Source organism: Triturus cristatus, chromosome 1_1 (assembly GCF_964204655.1).
Source record: "Triturus cristatus chromosome 1_1, aTriCri1.1, whole genome shotgun sequence".
NCBI classification, from domain to species: Eukaryota; Metazoa; Chordata; class Amphibia; order Caudata; family Salamandridae; genus Triturus; species Triturus cristatus.
Window position 1 is genome coordinate 160,884,016 of NC_140579.1, and position 20,756 is coordinate 160,904,771.

At 42.1% G+C, this 20,756-nt stretch overlaps 1 long non-coding RNA gene across 1 annotated transcript; it reads right to left on the reverse strand.

Annotated features, from left to right (window-relative positions):
* Window positions 1-3,141: 3,141 nt before the first annotated feature.
* On the reverse strand, window positions 3,142-20,434 carry LOC146869898 (uncharacterized). The gene is made up of 3 exons (XR_014981541.1): window positions 20,226-20,434; window positions 15,989-16,129; window positions 3,142-3,640 (listed from the first exon to the last, which is right to left on the reverse strand). It is a non-coding gene; the product is annotated as an uncharacterized LOC146869898 (long non-coding RNA).
* Between the last annotated feature and the right edge of the window lie 322 nt (window positions 20,435-20,756).

Here is a 20,756-nt window from a genome sequence, read left to right on the forward strand (position 1 = left end):
CATCATGGCGTCGACCCTACACCGCACCTTGAATCCCATGCCAGTTCTCTACCCCTCGACCATCACCGTGTTCGCATACGGTCAAGACACACCCCTGAAGAAAAGAGGCCGATTCCGAACATCCATATCACATAGTGCCCAATCCATCACCACCAACGTTTACGTTACCGAAGATGGTCAGGGAATGCTCTTGGGGTGCAGAGCCGCTGAGGACCTGGGGGTATTGACGTTTGCCTTCGGGGTATACCAGGAGTCCATCCAGCATCGCCTATCTGAATTCTCGGAAGTGTTCCAGGGGATTGGAAGGTTCAAGGGGAAAGAGATACACCTCCACATTAACCCCACCATCCAACCAATGGCCCTGCGGCACCGGCGGATAGCCTCCCACCTGCGTCCCCTGGTCGAGGAAGAGCTCAAGAATTTGGAGGCTGCTGGTATAATCGAGAAAGTGACTGGCCCCACCCCGTGGGTGTCCCCGATCGTTGTCACCCGAAAGCCCAAACAGCCAGGCGCAGTGAGGATTTGTGTCGATATGAGGCTCCCCCAATGTCGCCATCAAGAGAGAACGCCACATCACCCCCACAATAGACGATCTGATTGGGGAGATGGCCGGAGGCTGCTGGTTTTCCAAGTTAGATCTGAGGTCCGGATACCATCAGTTGGTGCTAGATGAGGCGTCTCGCAACATCACAACCTTTTCGACACATGTGGGGCTCCGGAGATACACCCGATTAAGCTTCGGAGTGTCCAGCGTGGCTGAAGTTTTCCAGAACATTATACAGGAACTCATCGCGGACATTCCTGGTGTCATTAATGTTAGTGACGACATCATGGTACATGCAAAAACTATTTCCGAACATAACACTCGCCTCACACAAGTACTTCGTCGACTGCGGGATGCAGGCCTCACCCTGCATCGGGAGAAATGTGAGTTCCTATGAAGGAAGCTACAATTTTTTGGCTACACGTGCTCCATGGAAGGAGTCAACCCTGACCCCGAAAAGGTCAGAGATATTAAAGATGTCATTGCCCCCACCAACGTCACCGAGGTCCCCAGCTTCCTCGGTATGGTAAATTATTGCGGGAGGTTCATCCGGGATCTTGCCAACTTGACCCTACCATTGAGAGAGCTTACCAAGGATTCCAACCCCTGGAAATGGGGTCCTGACCAAGCCAACACATTCGAGGAAATCAAAGAAGCCTTCTCCGAAGCCACCACACTTGCTTTCTTTGATCCCAGAAATCTGTCGCGGTGGATGCTGGCCCCATGGGTCTAGGGGCCGTGCTGGTGCAGAGACAGACCCCGGAGGAGGACTGGGCCCCTGTGGCTTTTGCCAGCCGATCCCTCACCGAGACGGAGCAATGATACTCCCAAATCGAGAAAGAAGCCATTGCCATTCATTGGGGGTGCCGCCATTTTCACTTGCATATATACGGAAAACCCTTTGTGGTAGCATCGGACCACAAGCCACTGGTAGCACTCTTCTCGGGGACATCTAACAAGCCTCCGCCTCGGATCGAGAAGTGGATGTTGCAGCTCCAGAATTATAATTGCAAAGTGGAATATCAGCCCGGCTCTCGGAATCCGGCTGACTACCTGTCTCGACATCCCAGGGCAGCCACGGTCCAAGAAATGGAGGACGCGGCCGACACGGAAGAATATGTTCGGTGCGTCATTGCTCGCTCCTGCCCACTTCATCTCTCCATGGAGAGCCTCCGCGAAGCTACCAGCAAAGACGAATGCCTACAGCGAACCAGATCGGCTCTACAAAGTGGCAACTGACACAAGGCCAAGGAAGAATGGAGAGGTCTGACGGCCAATGCACAGCGGGTCATGGACAACCTAGATCACGTCAGAGATGAGCTGACTGAAGATGACACTGGGTGCCTCCTAAGAGGACACAGCCTGGTAATCCCGACGTCGTTAACCGAGCAGGTTGTCAATGTTGCACACATCGGACATCAAGGCATGGTCAAGACCAAGTCCAGACTCCGAACCAAGGTGTGGTTCCCGCTAATGGACGAACTTGTGGAAGCCACTGTCCGGTCATGTGCGGCCTGTCAAATGACGGGGGAGACACCCCGACCTGCTCCGATCATGGTAGAACCACGGCCGACAACTCCGTGGTCCCGCGTCAGCTTAGACTTTGGTAGCCTTCCTGACGGACGTCACACGTTTGTGGCTATTGATGACCACTCTAAGTACCCCGAAGTTGAGATCATATCTGCGCCCAGTACCGCGGAGGTAATACCAAAGCTTGAGAAAATCATGGCCACTCATGGCCTCATACAAGAACTGAGGACAGACAATGAACCCCCCTTCCAAGGGCAAGAATTTGCCTCTTATTTGAAGTCTCTCAGCATTCATCACCGAAGAATCACACCCCGGTGGCCACAAGCAAATGGCGAAGCGGAGAGATTCATGCGAACTTTAAATAAAGTAATCCGGATTGCGCATGACAAGGGACAGTCCATTGAGCTGGCTATTTTTACCTTTTAAAGGAGCTATCGCCAAACACCCCACACCATAGCCCCGGCCCATCTTCTCATGGGGCGAGTGGTCACTGACTCGATTCCCCATCCCCCCAAGTGGCAGCCGGAGACCCCGGATGATATCCAAATTGATGCCCGGCACCGCAAGGCCCATGCACAGGTCAGCCACAGTCGCCCCATCTGCAAAAAAGGTGATGTGGTGCTACTGGTGTAGATCAGAGCCTCCGAATCCCCTCTACTTCCACGGACGGTATGATTTCACAGTCACACACACATACACACATCACACGCTGGTGGGGCCCATTACACCAACATTCACCCTAAATCACTCTATCCGCGCCCAGTAAAGGGGAAACACCTTTCACATGAACTCTATCTAATCTGCCTGTACTTTGAGGTCAATGCGACCAGCTAGTTGCTATAGATCTAACAAAATACATTTCAAAGAATACACAATAAAATCAATAAACATGACCAGAAATAATCACCCGAGACAGAAATTCAAACAGATTGTTCATTTATCTAAAATTTCAAGAAAAACCAATTAAATGCAAATTCTTTTTTTTCTCATATTTACCTATTCTGTCTAAATGTCAGATCCTAAGTCAGAATCGGTCCTCTGTAGAAGAATTATAGTTTTCTGCCGTCATGTAGAGTCATCGTCCTCTCCGTCAGCATAGGGACCTCGCATCATCAGCTCGGGAAGAAGTGGCGCTAGACCTCTCTAGTCTACTATTATTTATACTAAAATTTACATTCTATAAAGTTACATTTCTTTGTTCAGAACGGATGAATGGCGGAAATAATGTCATCTTGGTACTTTTCGATATTCTGCGAGATTTTCTCACGCATAGTTTGTCCCAAATAATGAATAGCAGAATTGAACGTCCATGACTAATTCGATACTTTTACGGATGTCTCTACTAGGTGAATTTGTTTCAATAGTGAGTTCATAACAAGTTCGTATCAACTTTTTCCGTCTTCCAGGGGCTCTTGGCAGATGTCCCGGACTTGTCATCATGCTTATGGCTTTTCAGTTCATCGGAGGTGCAAGGTCACAGGCAGAGCGAAGCCTTTTTGTAAATTTCCATCTACTCGAGTGCAGGCTGTAGATGGCAGCCATTTTCGGGTAGGCCACATTGGACAACTTAAGCAAAAATAAACATAAAACAGAATTACTGCACGGAAATGATTATACAGTGTTATTTGTGTATTTATCTAGCCATTTGCGACATCAAAAGCCATTAATGCATATTAATTATAAGCGCAAACACCATAACATCACATAAGCAACATTGATTTCTGTCAGTTTGCTCACCAACTTAGTTCACTTATTATTGTAGCCATGCAATAGCATTCCCACGTGTAATTCTCTTGTTAATAAGGTTGATTAGACAACATTTGACAAACTTTTATTACTTAATAATTAATCAGTAGTATTTTTAGTTATAACATGCAAAAGTGAAACAGGTATTCGGTTTTAAAGTAAAAACCCTGCTCCAAAAGCGTTTGGAGGACTTAAATTTAGACATTGATAAATACAGAGAATATCTCATAAATAAAAAAACTATAAAGTTGAGAAAAGACATTAACAAATTTAGCCTAGAGATGGTTTACCCGTACACTCAGAAAGATTATTTCCAACAACCGAGGGAAGAGAGGAACTTTGAACCAAGACCGATCTACAAAAGAGGACCCAACAAAGGTGTTACTTTCTCTGACACCTCAGGTTCAAGTGGTGAAGAAGACAATTCTAACACCAATGATAATATGGGACAAATAGAAGGACCCAACAGAGGTCACTCTTTTTTAGAAATCCGCCAAAAGAGAGGTGGCAGGATAGATCGAAACCCATATCAATACAGAGGACAATATCAGAGAAATCAGCATCAGCAACATCAGGGAGATCAGAGAACAACTTATCACAACCAGGCCCCTCAAGATTACCCCAATACGAGGAGCCAGAGATATCGCCATTAGAGGGATCCAAAAGTTCTAAATTTCCCATAATTAACCTCTCTAGTTACAATCTCACTAAGTTAGAAATAGAAGTTTTAGAAAGAGGTTTTACTTTTGCTCCAACTGCAAATGTCAATAAATTTAACATAGAAAAAGATCTTAAGGCGTTTTTTCGCAAAATTAGATTGAGAGAGTTCTTCGAAAATACAGAATATAACCGCCCCACTAATATTTCCGGTCTTCGGGAAAAATCTACTTTTACCCCCACGATTACACAAGTAGGCAAAAACATAGAAGCCTTTGAGAAAACTGTCGAATCTAAAGTTAAACAAATTATGAATGATTCTTACCCTGACAAAAATAATATGAGCAAAGAACTAAGGAAAGCTATGACCAATTTTAAAAAACAATCTACAGCTCACCATCAAGCCCGCTGATAAGGGTGGAGGGGTAGTCGTCTTTGATACAGACGACTATGATAAAAGGATGCTACAATTGTTAGAAATCCAAGAACACTACCAAAAATCATCTTTCACTAAGCTCAATGCCCTGAACCTACAAGTTATTAATCTTGTCAATACAGCCCTAGAAGAGGGTTGGATCTGTCAGGCTGAACACAAGTTTTTAATCAACAAAAATGCTAGAACACCTGCCATATACGGCCTACCCAAAATACACAAAAGTTTAATAAACCCTCCGATGAGACCTATAGTCAGTTGTATTGGCTCTTTATTGGAACCCTTAAGTCAATACGCTGACACCTTTTTGAAACCTTTGGTATGTCAACAAAAATCGTATGTTCGCGATTCGGCCCACATCATCTCAATGATAGAAGGCATGCCTTACAATGAAAATGAACAGATATTAGTGACCTTAGATATAGAGGCTCTGTACACCAATATACCTCAAGACAACACCATTGAGGTGATTGGTGACATCCTTGACAAGGCAGATCTGAGAGGGGCCAATAAAGATTTCGTCAAGCAATGCATCACTTTAGTCTTAAAAAACAACATGTTTCTGTTCAAAAATGATCTTTTCCTTCAGTGCAAAGGTACGAGCATGGGCGCAACCTGTGCGCCGAGCCTGGCATGCCTTTATGTGGCCCATTTCGAGGATAGACATGTGTTCAATGAGGCGGCGCCCTTCTTTGAGAATGTCAAGCTGTGGCGCCGCTTCATTGATGACATCTTCTTCATTTGGGAAGGTACGGTTGAAACTCTTGAAGAATTTCTTGAATGGCTCAACTTGGGAGATGAGAACCTCAAATTCACAGCAGCCTTTGACAAAAATGTAGTTAATTTCCTGGACATCTCCATTAAAAACATGGAAGGAGCATTAGGAGTAGAGCTTTATGTCAAACCCACAGACAAAAACACACTCCTGCATTACAATAGTTACCACCCAAAATCGCAGCGGGACAATATCCCTTTTGGACAGTTTCTCCGTCTCAGGAGAAACTGTTCCAATGTGCAGGACTTTCTTAAACATGCAGGGAACCTAACCGAGAAACTAAAAAACAGAGGATACCCCAAGAAGTTAATTAAAAATTCCTGCAAAAGAGCACGATTTTACAATAGGGAATGTATGATACATCCAGAACCTAAAGTCACCGAAACCCAATCAGCAGCTGACTCCAAACTGGTATTTGTAAGCCAGTTTTCAAATATCAGTAATAGACTGAAGAATGTGATTTATTCGAATTGGCACATTTTGAACGACGGGAAACTGGACAAAATCCCTAAACCAATCTTTGCCTTCCGACGTAATGAGAACATCAGACACAATTTGGTTCATACATACAGAGAAACCAATGAGAACAACCAGATCACGCTCACAGGGAACAAAGCAATAGGAAATTACAAATGCAGCAGTTGTTCAATTTGCGACAACTGCATTGTAACCAAAACCTTCACTTACAACAACTACACCATGACAGCCAAAACGCTTAACAACTGCAGGAGTAGCAACTTAGTTTACCTCCTCCTATGTCCTTGCGGGCTAGCATATGTGGGGGAAACAGGCAGGGAACTCAGAACACGTCTGCTAGAACATAGATCCGCACTGAAGACCAACAAAAATAATGCTCCTATGGTTGAGCATTTTACTAAATACAAACATAAACATACTGACTTTTCATGGTACATTATTGAAAAGATTAGCTGCTCAAAACGAGGCGGCAATATTGAAAGAAAACGTAAAAACAGAGAACAATGGTACATTTCTGCTTTAGACACAGTCAATAAAGGCCTCAATACCAAGGAGGATTGGATGAAAATAGTAACGTAATTAAATAATTAACGGACCAGATTTAAGATTTAAGATTTATTAGTTAATATAAAGGACAGAGGCTTAATTAGAAGTTGAATACACAACAACTGAAACAAAATTACCGATTATTTCCCTCAAAAAACTAATGATTATGCCGTGAAAACTTGGCACTGTCGCGATGAATTGACAGACTTAAATCTGGAGGATTTATGCACTCGGTATCTGTCCAGTTGGAATAATATACTTCTTTTACAGAATCATATAAAATGAGGATGATAGCCCGTTCATAGAAATGTCCGTCTATAATTCTTCTGAATTATACTAAGGTTTTCATTTAACTAAACACTGTGGTATTCATATTGTCTTTTGACCTACTGGTCTTGATGGGCATGTACACAAAAACGTCTTGGTCCCCAGCAGATTCAACCTTTTTTAGACCTAAAGGTCATTAGGTGCTTGTACATCACAACGTTATGCTTCCTAGTATAGAGTAGTCTTTAATATAAGCTAACCGATAAATATTGTGGTTAAAACGAATAGTAATCTTAAAAACAATAAATGAACAGAATAATACATCCAGCTAGATAGCGCTGTTGTTCAACATAGTTCAACAAAGCTTTTTATAAAGCTTGATGCTAGACAATAAAATAAAAAAATAAAAAAAGAACGAGCCGGGTATTTTACGCCGGCTCTTTACGATGACGTCTATCTCTGACGTTCAATAAAAGGCAGTCCTAGCCACATAGTCCGTTATTGATGTTGCCCGTGATCGGAAGACGCGGAAGTAGCTGCCCGGGAACGTAGATCGTCGGACTTTAACAGGTACGTTCTAAACTAACCAGGGAGCAATACGCCAAAATAATTCATCTTAACAAATGGGCGGCATAGATACGCTGCCAGCAGCTTGACTAATTCACGTTTTAAGTACATATCGTGGATTTAAAACGAAATATTTGGCCGGCACGTCCTATTTAGATAAAACGCTATGCACCTAACTGTGGTTTATGTCAAAACTTCTACCAGTAGGGCTGCAACTATGCCGCTAGGTATTTTTGACTATGTTCTTTATTTTAAAAACATTCGAGGTTAATTAATGCTAAAAGCGAGAGATTTAAGACACACGTGTGTACTCTTTTCTTACACCCGTTTTTGTATACAGCCACGAATTAATCGTACCCGGAGCAGTAAAAGAACTCCTTACAGCTCAGAATCGTGTAACAAAAGGTGAGCCATAAATCAAATCCATTGTATAAATATAAAATAGATGCGACTAATATTGGGTATACTACCTTGACTAGCCATAGTGTTTTTTCCTATTAAACCCTAGCGGAATTAAATGGAGTTCCCTTGTTTGTAGGAACGAAGTGACTAACAAAGAAGCACGCGGTGAGGATATTAAATAGGATGTTCCTTGCCCACACCCACGAACAACCTTGAAAGGTATTTTTATGAATCTTTATACCGACTGAGGAGGCAATGGAAGAGGGAAATTAGCTTTAAAACTCTCCATTTGGGAGCGCCATTTGGGAGCTTCATACCTATAGGAAAAGAATGGATGAAGTATTCTCGAAACTTAAGGAAAGAAAAAGCTATTTTTATCGTTTCTTTGACAGCCCAGGGAAGTGCAGAATTGAAAAAAATCACTCCCGCAGGAGCGCAGCCAAACTAATGAGCAAGCCTAGTGCGTTGGTCGCACAGGTGAGTTTCTTAAAAATCCATTGAGATTACATCACTAAGTCTTCCTACTAGTGTGTAGTTAGAGTGTGAATGATAATTAATTGATGGAGTGACTAAATGGAAACACTTTTGATGCGGGTCACGTTGTTTTATATAACCAAAGAACCGAGATAATAGGATTATGGTTATATATTCTTGAGGGGGTATTTTTTATCTACACTTAAGAATGAATAGTTAGAAATCGAAGTTGTACCATGAAGATAAGACATGATGTTATTTAGACTTCTGTAAAAAAAAGGGGGAAAAAAAAACACTATGTACACTGTTTTCCATTTGTGCCTTAGGCAACCGTTCATGGATAAGGAGATACCATTTCTAATAGTCCTGAAGAAGGAGGTCATAAACTACGAATAGCCTCCGAAACGCGTCGACGCAATACTGTTGTGTTAAATTTGGAAGGGGCACACAAAACCTTTGTTAAATGAGGAAGTCAACCCTTATTCAATTGTTGCCCACAAGGTTTCCGAATTAACTGTTTCATGACAAATTGACTGTCTTTTTAATCTCCTTGTTGATTTGTTTTTTGTCTTATTTAGTATTTTTCATTCAATTTGTTTTTTAAATGTGTTTCTGTTTTATTAAAAATTTAATGCATTTTTTATAATGATCATATTGTGGTGAAAGAAACTTTGTGAATCGAATAAACCATTGAATTGATTTTATATAAACTGACGTTGCCTTGCATTGAAGTGTTCCATTACAACGAGTGATTTTGTGAATACCTGACCTTGGTAGTTGTAATGAATAGAATGTGTGAATGAATTAGCAAATATTCTATTCGAAAAGGAAAACTTTTTTTTTACTTCGTACTTTTAGTTATAACATGCAAAAGTGAAACAGGTATTCGGTTTTAAAGTAAAAACCCTGCTCCATCAAACCCCCCTTTGGTGATATATAATCACCACAAAAATCAAAACCCCCCAAAAAAAAAAATCAATTTAGATTCCCCTTTTGGAAGAATTCAAAATATCTTCTTGTTCATGTTTCTAAACCCTAGTTTCCATCTCATCTTCCTTTTTAGTTTCTATATACATGCTTTCTCTTAGCTCTTCTAGTTCTATTTCTTGTGGATCTCTTTCTGGTTTCTTTTGTCTCCTTTTAACATTTTCTTTTGTGATTTTCTTTTTATTTCTTCTATATCTACAACACATACATCCTAATCTAAGGATTAATAATGCAACAATTACACATGTTAATGGAAATAATATCTTACCAAATATGGTACTACCTATTTTAGCTACAAAGTTTTTGATAGCAATCATCTTATTAGCCATTTTAGTCCAGATACTTTCAGCTTCCAGTGGTACTAATTCTTCATGCAAATCAGTAATATTTTTGATATAGACTTTTAGATCTTTACTTTCGTCAGGAATGTAAGTGCAACAATGTTGAACTTTCAGCATTCCACAGACTCCACCCTCTTTTGCCAAAAGAATGTCAAGGGCAAGTCGATTTTGCATTGCCATAGCGCGCAAAGCAACCATTTCTGTATTAACCAAAAGAAAGCCTCCAGCGGTGCTTGTTGACAAGCGATCCACCACTGTTGACAGCTTTCGAATGCCAAATGCATTCAAAGAAATTCCCACTGCTGGAATTAAAGCTCCAAAAATATCCCCTACAATTTCTGTCCATGTTTCTCTTCTATAACGTGTTAATGTGTTAGAATGTTCAGCATCATCTACTCTATCCATGTGAAAAATCTTTGGAAAGACCAGGCCAACATAACATGTACCAAACCAATGGTCAGGCAAACGGTAATAAGCCTTGTTCCCACAAATATAATACACTCCCAGAAAAACCCAGAAAAACTGGATCTTCTCCTCCTCTGAATCCCCATCCGGTTGCAATAAAGTATGTATCATGGCACTCACTAGTCCCTATGAAATAATAATCATATTGGGATCTCTTCCTGGTAATGCACAGTTTTCCTTTCTGTGGGGCATCTATAGCCATAGTTGGACTGGCTCCATTTTTCAACTCCTTTTCTTTCTCAATATCCCACATTGTGTCACTCATTTTATGCCCTTCTGCTTTCTTGTGCATGTTCAATCTTCTTCTCTCAACCATGTCGAGAAAATTCTTCTCTTCTCCCTTCAAACTGCAAGTTAAATTATTTCTAAAAACATATTCTAAGGTTAATTCTTTGGTTTCTAGAAAAATCTCACCTAAAGTGTTAGCATCCGTTGCAGGATTCAGTGCTTTATTCATAGGCAATTGCCCAAGAATATTATCTATATTAGACATATTGTAATCTAATTTCCCTAACTGATAAAATATACTAATCAACACACTACAGGAAATTCCATACGTAGCCGGAAGATGATGATAAGTCAGAGGCAGGTAACTGCATGCAGACGTAGCAATCCCTTACTTCCATTGTCTTTACGTACTCGTACAACAATTTAGAAAAAACATTGCTAGAAAAATCGTTAATTGACCTATCTTTATGAATATGTACATTACTAGTTCTAGTTGGAACTACCTTTAATGGACTCTTCCCTATATTAGTCTTGTTCTCAGTATGACCTTCTAAAGTGTCTATAGTGACTCTAAATGAAATCAGTAGAGCAAGCACGCTCCAAAGCAGCATTAATAAACCTGTACAGCAGCAGCACATTTTGCACCATCTTTTCAGAAAGGTACATCTACTTTTATTCTCAGTGTTAGCCATTTTGTTAATTTGACCGTGTCTTTTGACTTAGCCTCTTCTACTCCTCTACTGAACTTTTAAGGGCAGCAAGTACCCAACAGATTATTACAATCTACTAATTTTTAGTTTTCTTCTTCTTCTCTTCTCCAAGTGAATATTCCTTGGATTTACTCAATTTGGATTTTCATCACTTTTCACTGTCTCTTCATCATCATCAAACTGTATCAGGTCCTGAACATCCGTCTCTTCTCCAATGTCGGACAAGATAACTCTCAGAATTCCCATAGCTTCTTCTTCAGCAACTTCCTTCAGTAAAGCCTCCTCTGGACTTCCTGTCTGCCTCTTCCCCTTGTTCAGGCAGTGCCACATATGTCCATTCCGGTGACTTGTACCTCTGGTTTGGTTTCCTTATTCTTTTGGTTCTCTCAAGTATCTTTGTTTCTTCTTCTTCTTTAGTTGGATTTTGACTTGACACTTCATTCACTTGTTCAGCTTTCGAAGAGTTAACTCGTGTCAGTCTATACCTCAGTTTCTTTATCTTATTTGGCCAAAGATCTCCTTTAGGATTTCTCTTTTGCTTTCCTTCTTTATTGTTTCTTTCTCCAAGCCAAGTTCTCTTTCTCAGAACTCGTCCTCCATGTATCTCATTATCACTTTCATCAGACTCTGTTTCAGTTGCTTCTGGTTCGTTAACAGCTTTCTTTTCTCCAACAACTTCTTTTTCTCCAACAGTCTCTTTTCCCACCACTTGAGATTTCCCTACTTCGGTCCCTCCTCGGGTCTCCGACATGCAATCTTCTTGCTGTCTACTTGTCCCTTCACCTAGCTTGTTGTTGATCTTCCCTACACCTCCTCGGGGTTTTTCCACAATCTGTCCCTCTCTGTCTTTGTCTGTCCCTTTTTCTTCAATATTTATCTCAGGTGGAACTTGTCCAATTTCCTCATGTGATTCAGGTGTCTCTTCTGTTGGAATGTTCTTTTCTTTCTTTCTTTTTGTGTTGGTCACTGTCAATTGGAACCTCAGGCAATTCTTCTGAGTCTGAACTTGCTACTGCAGTTTGCACTGTTCTCTTCAGAACCTCTTCTGGTGGGATGAAAATTTCTCTTGACTCAGTTTCCCCACTTTCAGGATTCTTTTTCCTTCTTACTGCCTCACTGTCTGCATCGTCACTGGAATCTGATTCTTCAAAGTATTCTTTTCCAGTACCATCTCGTGGATTTGGAACTCTCAGTGTGTGGCTTGCATGTATCCAATTCTTCACACCAGCGCACTTCACAGCAGTCGTTGTGGTCAAAATGACTTGTCTTGGCCTTCCCCACCTTGGAACCAGGCAATTCCTTCTTCTGTGGACTTTTATTCTTACCCAGTCCCCTGGGCTTAGATCATGGGCTGGTTTCTTTTCAAGTGTGGTGGCGTCTTCTCCAACCTGGTGAAACACAGAATGAACTGCGTCAGCCAGGCCTTTGCAGTAATCCAAAATCATGTCATCAGTTATAGTCATCAGCTTGTTCACTGGTACATATGCATGCCTCATAGCACGTCCCATGATAATTTCATGTGGACTCAAACCTGTTGATCTGTCTGGAGTAGACCTAATGGTCATTGAGGCAAGACATCGGGCCATTTCATTCCTGTGACCAAGCACATTTTGCCAATTCTGTTTTTTATAGTACTGTTCATCTGCTCAACTACCCCAGAAGCCTCTGGTCGGAAGGCACAATGCAACTTCTGCTGTACACTTAATGCTTCACAAATTAGACCCATGATTTCATTATAAAAATGTCCTCCTCTGTCTGATTCAATGGTTACTGGGAACCCGTACCTTGGGATGAACTCTCTTAACAGTAATTTGGCCACTGTTATCCCATCATTTCTTCTTGTTGGGTATGCCTCCACCCACCTTGAGAACAAACAGACCACCACCAGGACATACCTCAATATGTTGACTGGGGGCATTTCAATGAAGTCTATCTGCATTCTTGTGAAGGGTCCTCCCTCCCTGCCTATTGTCCCTAGGCTCACTACTGTTTTCTTTCCAGGATTGAATTGCTGACATATCAGACATCTCTGGCAGAGACTTTCTGCTATCAGTCTAAACTTTGGACTGTACCATGTTTGCTTAAAGGCTCTTATCATAGCATCACTCCCCAAGTGTCCTTGGCCATGATACATCCTTGCCATTGTTGACAACATGCTGTTTGGCATGACTGGTCTTCCATCCCTATAGACCCACACATGATCTTTTTCTCTAGGTGCACAACCTGCCTTCACCCAATCTCTCATTTCATCATCTTCTGCCTCATCCTGCAGCTGTTTTACTTCTTCCCATGTCCCCACTTCATTAGTAAACATTAATGAACAAGAAGACATTTCCCGTTGTTTACTCCTGTTAATTGAGTGATTGTTTCTGGCACAATATTGTGCAATGTCATTGGCAAATTTGTTACCCATTGTTACGAAATCGTCACCATGACCATGAGCAGCACATTTTACAACTGCTAGTTCTTTAGGCAGCTGTATCGCAGTTTTCCAACCACTTCAGCATTCTTTATGGGAGTTCCACTTGAGGTCAGGAAACCTCTTTGTAGCCATAGCTGGCCAAAATCATGGACAACTCCGAAGCCATACTGGCTGTCAGTCATCACAGTCACTCTCACACTCCTCCCAATCTTGCATGCTTTTGTCAGTGCCACTAATTCTGCCACCTGAGCGGATTTAACTCCTTTCAAAGGTGATGCTTCCACAACTTTCGAGACTTTGCACACAGCATATGCAGCACTCAACACTCCTTCCTCTGTTCTCAGACAAGATCCATCCACAAACAACACATGATCATTCTCAGGCAGTGGTAGATCTCTTATGTCTGGCCTTGGCTTTGTACAGTAATCAAGTACATCCAGGCAATCATGATCAACATCATTTCTCACTCCCACACATTCAGCATCAGGCAACAGTGTTGCTGGATTCACATTTACGCATCTCTCCAGGCTTACATTGGTTGCACCAAGAATGACTTTCTCACATTTAGTCAGCCGACTATGAGACATGAACTGTGTCCTGCTCCTTGTTAAAAGGATTGCCACATCATGAGGTACGAATACCCGTACAGGGTATCCCATTATGATTCCCTCACTTTGTTCCAGACTTTTACAGGTAGCAGCTACTGCTTTTAGGCAACCTGGCAAACTCACAGCTACTGGGTCAAGAGTTGCTGAGAAATAGGCAATTGGCCTCCTCAGACGTCCATGTTTCTGGATTAACACTGAAAGTGCACATCCATTTCTCTCACTACAGTACAGCTCAAATTCCTTTTCATAATCAGGCATTCCTAGGGCAGGAGCTTCACATAGTCTGTCTTTTAACTCTTTGAATGCAACCATTTTTTCTGGGTTTAGTTCTAATGGGTCTTTCACCTCACTTTTAGTCAATTTGATCAATGGTTTGGCAATCAGGGAAAAATTACTTATCCACTGACGACAGTAACCCACCATTCCCAGGAACATTCTCACCTCTCTTTGTGTCATTGGGGCTCTCATTCCTCTAATGATTTTGATCCTGTCAATGGTTACTTTTCTCAGGCCTTTCTCAATATTATGTCCCAGATACTGGACTTCGTTCTTACAGAACTGCAATTTGGCTGGAGATACCTTTAACCCTCCATCTGCCAAGTGATTCAGTAATGCAATGGTATCTACTTCACAAGCTTCACGTGTTTTTGATGCCACAAATAGGTCATCAATATATTGGACCAAGACTGAATTTTCAGGCATTGTCAGACTTTCCAGAGATTTCTTTAGCAATTGATTAAATATTGAGGGGCTCTCTGTATACCCCTGTGGAATTCGGCACCATGCCAAAATCCGTTCTCCAAATCTAAAAGAAAATATTGGCTGGCTGTCATGATGCAATGGGATTGAAAAGAAAGCATGACACAAATCAATTACCGTGTACCATTCTGCATCATGGGGAATCTGATACAAAATCACTGATGGATTTGGCACAATAGGACAACATGGCACAACAATCTTGTTAATCTTTCTCAAATCCTGTACTATTCTGAACTTTCCATTAAGTTTCTTCAGTCCCATTATCGGTGAATTACATGGGCTGCTCAATATTTCTCTTAACACCCCTTGCTGGATCATTTTCTCAATTAAGGGTGTTATTCCTTCAATTATTTCAGGTGTCAATCTGTATTGCGGTATGTTTGGGTAAACCACTCCCTCTTTTACAGTAATCTTTACAGGATCTACATTTCTCATCAGACCCACATCTTCTCCAGTAAAATCCCAAACTGCTGCTTTCACTGTCTGTTTCAACTCTGGGGGTAATGCATCAGGATTAAATATTGCATATGTTCCCAAAGCCTCACATTCTCTGTTATCCAAGGTCATTCTGTATAGAACATCTTCATCAGGTGTCTCAAAGGTTATACCATCTGGAGTACAGAAAATAGTGCAATTCATCTTGCACAGCAGATCCCTGCCTAGCAAGTTCACAGGACTTGTGTCACACACCACGAATCGGTGCATGTCTGAAAATTTCCCTATTCTAACCCTTACTGGTTCAGTAAGATGAGTTTTGATCTGTGTGTTGGACACACCAACTACTTGGATTGCTTCATCCGAGAGAGGAAGATTCTTTATATCAGCTGACCTGACAGTTGATCTCGTGGCCCCAGTGTCAACTAGAAAAGTGATACTTTCACCATTAATTTTCCCATCTACAAAAGGTCCTGCCTGGTCTATTTCTAGAGTTGCGCCAAGTACGCACTCCTCCTCCTCTCTTCGGCACCGTCAGAAGTCTCCCTCAGAGTCACTTCCCTCATTTTTCAGCCAGTACTGAGATACAGCACTTGCGCGTTTTGGTTTGATTACCTGCTCTTCATCGTAGAACCCCGATTCTTGGCTGTACTTCTGTGATCCTTTTCTCTGTGGCAAGGGTGGTTTTGGCACCTGATTCTGCTGCTTATCAGCCTTCTGCTGTTGCCGATGCTGACCACACCCCTCACTCTGCACCTGCGAATTCAATGATGAATTATCGTCGTTAGTAGACGGTGGATTCTTACACTCGGATTTCCAGTGCCCCAATTTTCCACAGTTCTGGCAGGGGAACTTTTTCTTTGCTTCTTCAATATTCCCTTTTCCTTTTCCTGGACCAAACCTGGGTTTATTTCCTGGGTTATTTGCCTGTTCAACCAGCTGAGCTTCCTGTCTTTCTGCAACTTTCATCTGTGCCCACATTGCCTTTTCTTTTAGCTTTCTCTGCTTTGCCTCAATCTCATCACTGAAGTATTTTGCATGTCTCAAAATCTCATCAATCTTCTTACTCTGCCAGTCCACGGTGTGCTGCCGTATCATTTCACTGATTTCAGGCCGCAAACCGTACACAAATCTATACACGAAATGACTCAGATCCTTGTCACCCAGGTGTTCATCTCCACTGAACTACTTAAAAGCTAGTATCAGTCTTTCATAGTAAGCATGGACTGATTCTTTCAATTCTTGATGTGTTCGGTCTATTTTAACCCAGTCTGTCTCCTTGGGGGGTACTTTATTTTTCAAAAAGGCCATAACCTGCTCGTACTTCTGGAGCTCCTGTTTTTGGATCTCTCGGGTATTCCTTAGTGGGCCAGTCTATAACTATTTTACATTCTGCCCACAGGTCTGCTGGTACAATTATATCAAACAGACTATTTAGGTCAATCCACAGTACTTTTGACAGTTTTACAAATCTGTCGACCTGTCTGTACCACTCAACAGGCTTTTCCCTTAGTCGGGGAAAATCATTCGTAAATGATAAAATATCCTGTCTGGTCCATGGGACATATACATACCCACCTCCTGGAATCTCTCTCATGGGGTAAGCTGTTACTGCCTTCTCTTTTTCTTTCAGGGGAAATGCCGAGTAAGTTCTATCTACCCCATCCTCTCGCTTTCGATACCATCTGTCTTTCCATCTTTCTACATCTCCCCATTTCTTCAACAAGGCAATCATTTCCTTAATCTGTCCTGTTCGGCCTGCATTGTTCAGATTCTCAATATCCTTGTCTGAAAAATCCACTCGGTAAGACTTCTGTAAAGCTTTCACCTTATCCATGTCAATTCCCAATTCACTGGCTATTCCTTTCAACCTGTCGTGTATGTTCTTTGCTCTCCATGTGATACTTTTACACAGGAAGAGGATCTCCCCTTCCTGATAATCCTTCAGTGTTTCTGTAGGTATGGTTCCTACTATCAACTCTTCCATTTCCATACGTAGCCTAGCTACATCAATTCCCTGTGACTCTTTCTCCTTTTTCTGTAATGTTTTCAACCAATCATTCGAATCCTCAGCAATTATCACAGATTTTTCCGTACCCCCTGGTTCTGTCAATCTTTGCGGTTCCAAAATTGATCCTCTGTTCCCTTCCATACATCCAGAATTCAAACTTGAGTTAGTCTGCACACTCATTTCCCCTCCACATATGGTATGTCTCCGCTGATTTTCTCCTGTTCTCCACTGTGTTTCTCCCGCTCTCATTTCTGCCTGTTCCGGAGGTACAATCAATCTATTGCCCACATATGGCACCGTCAAACCGCTTTCGCCCGTCCTCTGCTTGTCAAAAATCGGCATAACCGGGCCTATTGTCACAGGCACTGTAACAGCCTCAAGATTTTTTGTCAGTTCCCTGATTTTTTCTGTTAGTTCAGAAGTAGTTCTCGCTAGTTCTGTGGTCTTTTCATCTTCAAGTTCATTTTCTCTTTATATCTCTCTTTCTCTCTCTCTTTCTCTCTCTCTTTCTCTCTCTCTCTCTCTTTCTTTCTCTCTCTCTCTCTTTCTCTTTCCGCCAGAGAACAACTGCTTTTCAACTCAGGGGCTGTAGCCTCTGTCTTTATAATCCGCAGGGTGTTTCTCATTGGGGTAACTGCTGTTCCTACCTCCGGTTCTCGTCTATACGGGGGTGGTCTTTTATAGAGCATGTCCTCTAAGACATCATCATCAGACTCATTTGCCCCATATCTTCTGGTCTCTACATGATGTTCTTTGTCTGTACACTTTCTCCCTCCTGATTCCTCTGCCGTTCTTACAGGATATAATCCCTCGGTCATACTGGCATCACGCCACCTTCTCATCCGGTCATGATGGGTTTCGCGATCATACTTCCGCCCAAACATGTACCTATAACTACCTCCACTCCTCTGTTTTTCTCGTTCATGCATTTCGTCTTCCCATTCAGTCAACACCTCAAACTGCGTCGGCCTAGGCCGAGGCTCTAGATTCATCATCTGCTCCCGTAAATTCCTCAGTATGGCCAGATTAAATGAACCATGTTCTGGGAACGCTAATACTCCTTCGTCTTTGGTGTACTTCACCCAGTTATCTAACCAAATACAGGTATGATACCCATATTTTGCAACCATGAAGGATGCCGGGGTTCTTATCGGGGGCAATAACTGTCCTTCCTTTGTCACTATGTCTTTATCCTTGTCAAACCAGGTTTTAACCTTACTAAACAAGGATTTTTTCTTCTTTTCCTCAACATGGTAATACATCTTTCTTATTTTCCACCAGCTGTTTACTCTTTCTACAACTGTACGATCTTTTGTCCAATTGCAGCGCGACTCACACCAGCGCACCAATCCTGGAGCGTCTACGTCACTTACTCAGTCCGCGAATCCCAGCGCGACTCACACTAAGGCACCAATCCTGGAGCGTCTACGTCACCCTGTATGTCTCCCAATCCTAGCACGGCGTACACTAGCACACCAATCTCTGCGCTTCCACCGTTCTAACCCACTGTCCAATCACAGCGCTGTCTCCCTGACGTCAGCAGTCGCTGCAGTCGCTTCTGCTCCTGTCTTCTGTCTCTTTCGTCTACCCCTCCTTTACAAGACTACTTGGTAGACTTTGTTTCAATTTCTACGAGTCCGTTAGTTACAACATACAAACATCTCCATTGTCTGCTTCGCTAGCCACAGAACAGCAAAAGACCTTTCCCACGAGAATTCTGCCTTTCCCGAGAGCAGCGCTTACCTCTGCCCTACTACAGAATCGTTACTTCCGTTGATAAAGTAGCACATCCCTCTACTTTACCCTTCTAACAAGCACCAATTAACTGTTTCCCTCCGGAATGTTCCTAAGAGTTTCACAATTAACCAGAATGCCTTCTCATTCACGCTCTTACACACCAGAAAATGTAGTACATTCACACAGAATTCTGTCTTTCCCGAGAACAGCGAACAGTCTGTCCTACTACAGAATTATATCACACGTTAACAAAGCAGCGCTTACCTCTGCCCTGTCCTTCTAACAAGCTCCGAGAATACCTATTACTTCTCCAGCGGTAAGCTTTAAAGGAATACCTTACGGATCCCTGGGACTTAAGACCAGAGTTTCACAGATAACCTTTGCTATCATATACACTTCTCTCACACAGAAATACGTTTCTAATGGCAACACACGGCGATGCTACCTTATCGAACCCAGACAATGCGACGCGCAACTTCAATTGTCACACGTTTTCCCCTGTCTGCATACAGGGCCAACAATCCCGCCTTTTTCCGAGAGCATCACTCCCTCTGCTCTAGTACTGAACTGTCACCGACTCCCTACATCCCAGAAGCCGTTCACAATACATAGAACTCTACACGACTTCAACATATAGTGTTAGTACAAATATCAATCAATAATCAACAAGCCTATATACACGCAATTTCGCCAGATCAAGACAATAGCTAACCATCATTCTGCTACCAAGAAACTGGTGCAGATCAGAGCCTCCGAATCCCCTCTACTTCCACGGACGGTATGATTTCACAGTCACACACACATACACACATCACACGCTGGTGGGGCCCATTACACCAACATTCACCCTAAATCACTCTATCCGCGCCCAGTAAAGGGGAAACACCTTTCACATGAACTCTATCTAATCTGCCTGTACTTTGAGGTCAATGCGACCAGCTAGTTGCTATAGATCTAACAAAATACATTTCAAAGAATACACAATAAAATCAATAAACATGACCAGAAATAATCACCCGAGACAGAAATTCAAACAGATTGTTCATTTATCTAAAATTTCAAGAAAAACCAATTAAATGCAAATTCTTTTTTTCTCATATTTACCTATTCTGTCTAAATGTCAGATCCTAAGTCAGAATCGGTCCTCTGTAGAAGAATTATAGTTTTCTGCCGTCATGTAGAGTCATCGTCCTCTCCGTCAGCATAGGGACCTCGCATCATCAGCTCGGGAAGAAGTGGCGCTAGACCTCTCTAGTCTACTATTATTTATACTAAAATTTACATTCTATAAAGTTACATTTCTTTGTTCAGAACGGATGAATGGCGGAAATAATGTCATCTTGGTACTTTTCGATATTCTGCGAGATTTTCTCACGCATAGTTTGTCCCAAATAATGAATAGCAGAATTGAACGTCCATGACTAATTCGATACTTTTACGGATGTCTCTACTAGGTGAATTTGTTTCAATAGTGAGTTCATAACAAGTTCGTATCAACTTTTTCCGTCTTCCAGGGGCTCTTGGCAGATGTCCGGGACTTGTCATCATGCTTATGACTTTTCAGTTCATCGGAGGTGCAAGGTCACAGGCAGAGCGAAGCCTTTTTGTAAATTTCCATCTACTCGAGTGCAGGCT